This window comes from Chelonoidis abingdonii, chromosome 1, assembly GCF_003597395.2.
Source record: "Chelonoidis abingdonii isolate Lonesome George chromosome 1, CheloAbing_2.0, whole genome shotgun sequence".
NCBI lineage: Eukaryota > Metazoa > Chordata > Testudines > Testudinidae > Chelonoidis > Chelonoidis abingdonii.
In genome coordinates, this window is record NC_133769.1 from 358507408 (window position 1) to 358516067 (window position 8660).

An 8660-nucleotide genomic window follows, 5' to 3' on the forward strand; every position below is an offset into this window, starting at 1 on the left:
AAAATTGTTTTTCTTAACCTCTGAGGATAGGACAAGAAGCAATGGGCTTAAATTGCAGCAAGGGAGGTTTAGGTTGGACGTTAGGAAAAACTTCCTGACTGTCAGGGTAGTTAAGTACTGGAATAAATTGCCTAGGGAGGTTGTGGAATCTCCATCATTGAAGATTTTTAAGAGTAGGTTGGACAAACACCTGTCAGGGAGGATCTAGACAATACTTAGTCTTGCCATGAGTGCAGGGGACTGGACTAGACCTCTCGAGGTCCCTTCCAGTCCTATGATTCTATGATAAATACCTGTAAGGATCTGGGCCGAATTCCCACTGATTTACATGGGAGCTAAGCTCATCAGTAACTTTGAGGATCTAGAGGCCTTACTTCCTAAATGATGTCAGGTAATGCCAGATCCTGAGCTGATGTAAATCAGTGTGAATCCTTAAAGCCAGGTTACACCAGCTGGCCCATAGTGTTTTTTTCCTTTGAAAAGACTTTGGCATGTCGGGAACTGGTAACGTGCTAGTTCTTGGGTCAGAGTCTAGCAAGGGAGTAGCTCTGATGCTCAGTTTGAACAATATCATGCATGCGGAGTTGCCGACAAAGGACTCTTCTTACCAGTGGGGCTGCTCCATAACTATTCTGCATGTGGGTCCACCTGCCCACTTGGGATATGTCAACACTGCCTTTCAAAACCCAAACCAGCGACTCTCAGAGCCGGGCGCTACGGACTTGGGCTCATGCTACTAAAACTACCTATCACTAAAAACAGCTAGGTAGCCAGTTGGGCTTGGGCTGGAGCTGGAGCCTGGTGGGCGGTGGGGGTGGAGAAGGGTTTCAGAGCCCAAGCTGCAGCATCTACATGACTGATTTTAGGGCTGAAGCGCAAGCCCCATGAACCTGTGTCTGTAAGCCCGGGCTCTAAGACTCTCTCTGCCACAGATTTTTAAATGCAGTGTAGACGTACCCTGACAGACCTGGGCAGTGTTCTCTGTATAAACCTGTAGGTCAGAGCTTACCCACTCTCAAAATACCAACCACAACACAAGTCCTGTAGGAGGACCTTGTTTACAGAGGTGGCCTCAGACAAGACCGGTGGTGCTTTCAAACCCTCCTCTTCTTATCTGTGGTGACTTATGGGTGCATAAGAGTTCAGCTATAGAAACAGCTGCATGTGCACATTTGGTAATGAAGCTCTCAAAGGACTTGCATGACAGGATTAGACTGTAAGCTCTCAAGGGCTGTGAGTGACTGTGTACAGCACCTAGCACTATGGGCCGCTGATCCCTGATTGTAGCGTTTAGGGGTTACCACACTACACAAGGCGATGGTAATGAGGGATGAAAGCGTTTGCTAAACCCTCAGAGATTCAGTATGATGAAATGCTTGTTTTGCAGAATACTAGAAACTCAGAAGTGTCCATCTGGTTGAAAAGAGGTATTTATATTCAGGCCTCCCTCACTTACCACTCAACAACCATTGTCTAGAGGCCAGAGCATAGGGCTGGGAGTCAGGAGACCTTGGCTCAATTGACCAGTTGTATTCTCTTGAGCAAGTCACTTCACTTCTTTGGGCTGCTGTATGCCGGTCTGGAGAATGAGCACTATGATACTAACCACACTTGAAAATCATGTTGAGATCTATGGATGAGAATTGCTATGTGTAAGGGCTGCTTTTTAGGAATGAATTATTCCAAATTGCTATGCAAAGTTATGGGGACATGTGCAAACTGAGCATGTCCAAGTGAGTGAAATTGTACAGAGAAGCATCCAAAAATCTGGCTCCTTACCCTAGCTTTGGCCTGAGCCTGAGACACCTTCAAGGAGCCTGATTGTCAGGGAGTGCTGAGTACCTGCTCAGTTTCACTTAAGGTGCGTCATGTTGGGCACCCTAAACTTGAAGCCCCCAAACTCAGATTTTAAGGTCAAAAGGAACCATTATGGTGATCTAATCTGCCCTCCTGCACAGCACGTCAGAGAATTTCACTTAGTCCCTTCTACATCAAGCCCATAACTTCTGATTGACCAAGATCCTATCATTGAAAAAGATATTTAGTCTTGAGTTAAAGGCCGCAGGCGGTGGAGAATCTACCACATCCCTAGGTAGATAATTTCCTCAATGTTAAAAATAAATGCCCTATTTCTAGAATTTATCTACCTTCAGCTTCTAGCTGTTGGATCTGGCTAAGCCTTGCCTCTTTGCACTTTCATGTCACTTCTGAAGGATTCGGCTGGCCATCTCATGAGAACAGGCTTTCTCACTCTAGAATGGTACTTCTGCATCAGTGGGAGCTGAGGCGGCTCTGAAAATCAGGCCATTTAAGCCTATTCTAGTCAGTTTCAGTATACTTAGTGGCAGTGCTGACTCTGAGTTACCATTAATAAAGCCCTTACCTCTGTTGTGGCTCTGTCTTCCTTGCTCCTGCCCGTGTTATGATGTGCTGTAGACCAGAAGATGGGACTCCTGACACTTAATCCTGATCAACTGCTGACTCGCTGTGTGAACATGGACTACTGCGTAACCTCTCGGCCTCAGTTTCCCCATTGTATAGTAAAGATAACAATGTGTATGTGCTTCAGAGCTTGTAAGCCTTAATTGATATTTGTAAACTGCCCTGATCTTCAGATGTAAGGCCTATGCATCGTTTATTATTGGAAACAAACACAGAGAAGCATTTTCTAAATTATTTGCACTCTCTAGGAGAGGTCTGAACAGCAACTACTTCCTTTTCTAATAGAATTTTTACTTCATTATGTGAAATGCACAGTGCAACCTCATATCCTGAAGGGGTGGCATTAAAAGAAAAAAAACTAACAAGCATCTGTTTTTATTCTGGCTTCTGTTTTGACCAGTAGATGTAATGGCACATGATCGTTGAGCTGACAGTAATCCAGTTACAAAAGTCTTCGGAGTTACAGCACCAACAAAATTAAACTTGATTAGATCCAATTATGCTGAAAAGCCAGACAACAGCTCTTAGCTTGGGGTGAGGCCACTTCTCAAGATCACGTGCAGGGAAGCCTCACTGGGTGTCAGTAGAGTAAATGCTTATTTGCTCTGCCACAGAGCACCATCTGCTTCCGAAATAATGCTTAGGGATGTGAGAAATATACCGGAATCAATTAAGAAGGCAGGAGAGACTTGCATGGATTTTTCTATCCTACTTTATTACTATTTGTATTATAGTAACACTTTAGAGGCCCAGCAAAGTTTCGGCCCCCATTGTGCTAAGTGCTGTAAATGCACGGAGCCCTGTCTCAGAAGAGCGTACAGTTTGAAGAGAGATGAAGGGACTTTCATCCTTAAGGTCACAGTTAGAGCTGAGACAAGCACCAACTTTTGCCTGAGTGTCCCAGGCTATTGCTTTTATCCGTTGTGCTTCTGCCTTCTACAGTGATGCTGAGAGAAACAAAATTATGCAGACGTCGCTTCCAATTTTTTCCCTGTGGAAACAAGACAAGTGAAAATGAGATTGAATCATAGCTGCCAAGCCTGGAACTGCATCCAGTCAGGAGTGTTTGGACCTGGAATTTTGGTTCCGCCCATCATAGAGAGGAGGCACAGGCTCAAAGTTCTGATGCTGAGCCAAAGTTTGCGAGCATTCATGCCCAAAGGGTTGGTTCATCTCCAGGGAAAATGATCTGAAATAAATGAACAAAAAGGCACCCTGTCCAGTACAGTGATGGGTGCAGGACTGAGCCCTAGACTGGACCTGCGAAATCTACATTTACAAATAGAGCAATTCAAATAGAGAGCATGGGCTGCCCTCCATCCTGGGCCAGCTTTATCTGCAGAACAGGAACAGCATCGCTGCTCAAGCATGCTTCATATACTGCCCCACCAATGCCTGCCCTGGAAGGGACACCTCCAGTTGCCATTCCAGAGACACAGAAAGTAGGCTGAGTCTGAAACCGTCTGTTTACATCACAGCCATCAGCCAGTACATCCCGTTACCAGTGCTAGCCTGAATCAGGAAGCCTGTGGCAGAGTTGGCAACCTGCGCCTTTATCATAAGACTGCCCTTTCTATGAAGTAGCCAGTGCAGCATGTGAGCTATGCCATGCCTCAGCCTTTTTTTAATGTACTATCGTGGGATGCTTCAAGCCATCCAATTAGCTAATGGGCACTCAGCATTAATTTTCCTCGCTGGTGCTGGAGCTGCTGCACGTCACTAGAGACGGAAGGCTGGTCTCGTGGTTCAGTTCTGTTCAGGTTCTTGACTGGCACTGCAGTATCTGAGGTGCCTTCCAGAATGTGGAAATGAATTAAACAAGGAGACTAACCACTAGCAATGCAGCTAGGGCTTTGGACTTGGAGTTGGTTCCTGGCTTTGTCACAGATTTGGACAAGTCATGCAGGGCCCCAGGCTTGCTCCTGGGTTTGATTGCTTTGCACCACCTCAGCAGTGCAGTGCAGTGCAGCTGGAGAGCTACCACAAAGGGGAAGCAAGGATTGTCCCTGACACACAAGAGGCTCTGTTTGGCACAGAGCCAGCACAGGCATCTCTGTGCTGCCCATTCCCCCGCCCCACTCTGCATAGGGGGTGTGGAGGGGGGCATGCTGGGGTGGAGCAGAGCCCATGGCATTCTGCCTGAGTCTCAGCCAAACCTGTGGTGGTTGTGGATCTCCTGCAGCTCCAAGATACCTGTGGATCTCCTGCAGCTCCAAGATACCTTCATGGAGAGCATGAGCTCCACAAGGCCTTTAGATTGTAAGCCCTGGGGACGGGGCCCCTCTCTTTGTTTTGTGTGTGCACAGGGCTGAGCACAGCACGGTCTTGGTGCTACTGTAAGATAAATAAATAAATAAATATACAATACAGTGATGGGGAGCCATGTGAGTAGCTTGTGAGACTGATCGGAGAGGAGGGAAACACTGTATGGCCCGACTGACTCTTATCACCTGCTTCCTCCCTGCCTTCAGCATCATCCCACAAGTAATGATCTCCGCACAAGGCTTAGCGACTGAGGGGGGTTAAGAGCCCAAAGCACTGCAGCTGCTTGCTCCTTAATCTCCAGGAAATGCCCTGCGTCTCTATCCTTACTGCTTATACAATAATAGCCTGGTGGAGAGATAGAAGGAAGCTATTCTGCTTGAAGCATCAGCTTCCTCCAGTAGATGGCGCAGCTCCTTATTTAAATAATTTTGAAAGTACAAATTGGAAGTGTGTAAGAGTTTATGGTTCCTAGAAGTTCGGATTTCCAGGCATGTCAGTTCCCATACAGCTAAATACCGGGGAGTAAGATCAGGGTGATGATAATAAATAAGAGAGTCTGTGCTAGAGGGTGTCATCTCATTTCACTGTTGTCTTAGCTCATTGGGCCTAGCATGTGGCATCGAGAGCCTCTACCTTGAAAGCGCCTGCTGTCCGGAGTGGCCTTCCTCTTACTCTGCAATCCACTGAGTCAGGCTCATCATCTTGTCTCACATCTAGCCGCTCTTGCTAGTCCTGTTAGCTTCCTCTTCAACGGGATTTACTGGCAGATACTGATCCTCCACCGCCTCAGTAACCTCCCTGGTCTGCGTGTGCTGTCTATGCCCGCTCCACAAAGGCTATGAGTCTGTTACAGCTCTCAGCCAAGGTAGCTGGCTCTTCAGCTCAAGCTCCAGAGCTTTATGCAGCCCCTCGTTCAGTCCCCCGGCTGGCTGCAAGGGCAGCTTGCGCCTTCTGTAGTCAGCTCCACGTGCGGTGTGGCTGCACATGCTACTACATCAGAACAGCCTTCGTTTTGCAAGTGTAAAGGGTAACAACACAAGCCCCTGGGGAACCCGGTGTGAGGCCCTTATACCTGTGCTGTCTTATAACACACACCACATACTCTCCTTTCCTCTTTATCGCAACACACTTGCCAGAGTTAGAGTTTGGGTCCATGGCCCTATAAACAGCTTGAAGCTTGAGTGCATGCATATTGCATCATATACGTATTGCCAAATTGCGTGCCACTCTCAGGCTTGCAATACTGAGTCACAGCAGAATCAGACAGGCATGTGATAAGAGCCTTCCCAAGGAACATCTTTGCTTCTGACATGTATGTGCTTACGTCTGCATGTGGCCTGTATTTCATTTTAGGGAACATAACATGTTCAAGACAGGGAAATAGCAGTGTTTTCAGCTTTGTGTATTCCACCTGGCTTGCAGATCACAGCTCTCTGAGATGTGTGCTGTCAGATTTTTCAGTAGGGATGGGCAAGAAATGGGGAAATAATTCATCAGGTATCTCATCTGGATGGATTTTGCAATAAGTTCAGATATATTTTGTGATTTAACCAGCTCAGTAAAGTGGATTAAAAATAGGGGAAAAATGGGATAATTGATCCATAAAATGTCACCAAATTTGTTGAATAACTCATTCTATATTATTTGATCCACTTTAATCCTGAGGCATCATTGCATAGGTATATGGTATATAATAGTACATATCAACACTATGTAAAATGGGGCTTGTTAACATAAAAATCCAGACAGGATTCTTTGTAATATCAGATTTAAGGCCAGTTACAATGCACCTATGTCAATATGGGGGTATGACTGAGATCTTAACTCATGAATCATTAGCACACTCTCCGTAATGGCTCCATATATAAGCAATAAAAGACATTAGGCCAGGTTCTGATCTCACTTATGCCAGTGTAAATCTGGAGTAATTACATCAACTTCATTAATCCAGAGTTGTATAAACCTGTATAACTGAGAGGAGAATTTGGGCCAATGCTGAGCTGTTTTCAGTAAACATCCGGAGTCCCACTGAAACCAAAGAGAGATTACAAGCCAAATGCTGAACTACTATAAATCAGGGTAGATGCATGCAGGCAATAGACTATGCCAATTAACTCCAGTTGAGAATCTGGCACTACATGTTTTCATGGCCAAGGTGCCATTATACACAGTGGGTCTGATTCAAAGCCCATTGAGGACTGTGGAAGGATTCCCATTAGCTTCGATGTGCTTTAGATCAGGACTGTAACTTGGATGCTGAGTGGGGAGAAGACCCCATTTTTAGATGCTTACGTTTCAACTACAAAAGAAGAAAAATTGGGAGCCTGAAAACATCAGTTTTTCTAGATTGCTAACAAATAGCATAGACTGCCTTGTAGGTGTTCTCCTTCAGGATTAATAGATGCAAAATGCTGTTGCCTTTGTTAATATAGGAATTCGTGTAACTGGGAGATGGGTGTCATACTGACCTCATGCAGGCATTGCAAGGTTTAATTACAGACTCTACAGTGACTGAAGATTCCTACATGAAAGGTGCTATATAAGTGCAAAGTATTATTAGTATTTATTTGTATTACAGTCCCTAACTGAGCTCAGGGCCCTTTTGTGCAAGGTGCTGTACAAACATGTTAAGAGTCCCTGTCCATAAAGATTAGGCAAGTAGACAAAGGATGGAAAGGGAAACTGAGGCACTGAGCGGTGACATGATTTGCCTAAGCAGATCTAAGGCAGAGCCAGGACTGGAGCACAGGGCTGTTCTGCTCTATCCACTAAATCACATTGCTGCTCTGTTAGTAACTTGGTCCTGCAGATATGTAGGAGCAAGAGACCCCAGCAGCAGAGAGTCAGGATCAGAGCCATTTCCATCTTTTAGCTTTTCAGTTCATGCAACCGTCTTTATAACCATTAAAAAATTCAGAATGGGGGGGGGCGAAGGGGGAAGCAAATGATTTAGGGCCCAATCCGGCTACCACTGAGGTAAAGAGGAGTTTCAACAGGAACAGGCCGTGAAGGTACAATATTTCCAGATCTGACAGGGCGTTGCTAATTTCAGCAAGCACATCATACACTGTCACATGAAACCCAGTGACCAGTCTAGTAGCAGTCATATCCCCTTTCAATGGGAGCTGAGGCATTATTTAAAAATCAATAATATGACAGATTATCGATCCCCCATGCTAATTGCAGGGAGGCCGTCACAGGCATCCCAGGCTGCAGACTCTTTTCTTGGTCCCCCGGCTGTTTGCGATGGCTCCCTCTACCTATTGGGGGTGATAATTTAAGGGACTTTCCCATAAGGGGAGATTATCCTCTTGCCTCCTGCAACAGGGTGTCTGCCTCTGAAGCAGCTGGTAGTAGAGTCCAGGGAGGCCAGGCTCCTGCATTAGGCAGAGCCCTGCTTCGATCCAGCCTGTCACCTGCTGTGTTACTGGCAATCTAGCACGTTGTTACTGGCGGATCGGGAATCCCTCTACCGCAGGTAGTCGCGTCAAAACCTCTGCGTGCTGTGGAGGGGGCGGGGGCTGAAACCCAGCCCCACCCGTGTGTCAGTATCCCCTCGCTGACCTTGCCTTGGAAGCTGAAGCTGCAACCCAGCCAGTCTGGTATCTTTGCAAACAGGCTGGCGGGGCGGGAGGGAGGCGTGGTGTGTGGGGAGCAAGAGGCGGTTTCCTGCTTCCCAGTTCCGAACAGCTGGCGGGGTTTGAAAGGGTGCGTGTGTCAGCCCAGCGGAGCCAGCCCAGCCTCCGACCGAGGATCTCTGGACAAGGCGTCCCTGGCGTGCAGCGAGCGAGGCTGGGGCTGAGGCGATGGCTGCTGCCACCCGGGCCAGGGGAAGCTCCAGCTGAGCTGCGCCCGACTGACCCCGGCGGCGCGGCGCCCCGGGAGTTGCTCCGCGGAGGACCGGCTGGGCGCGTAGCGAGGCGGGAGCAGCCCGGGTGCATGCGGCAGGCGCC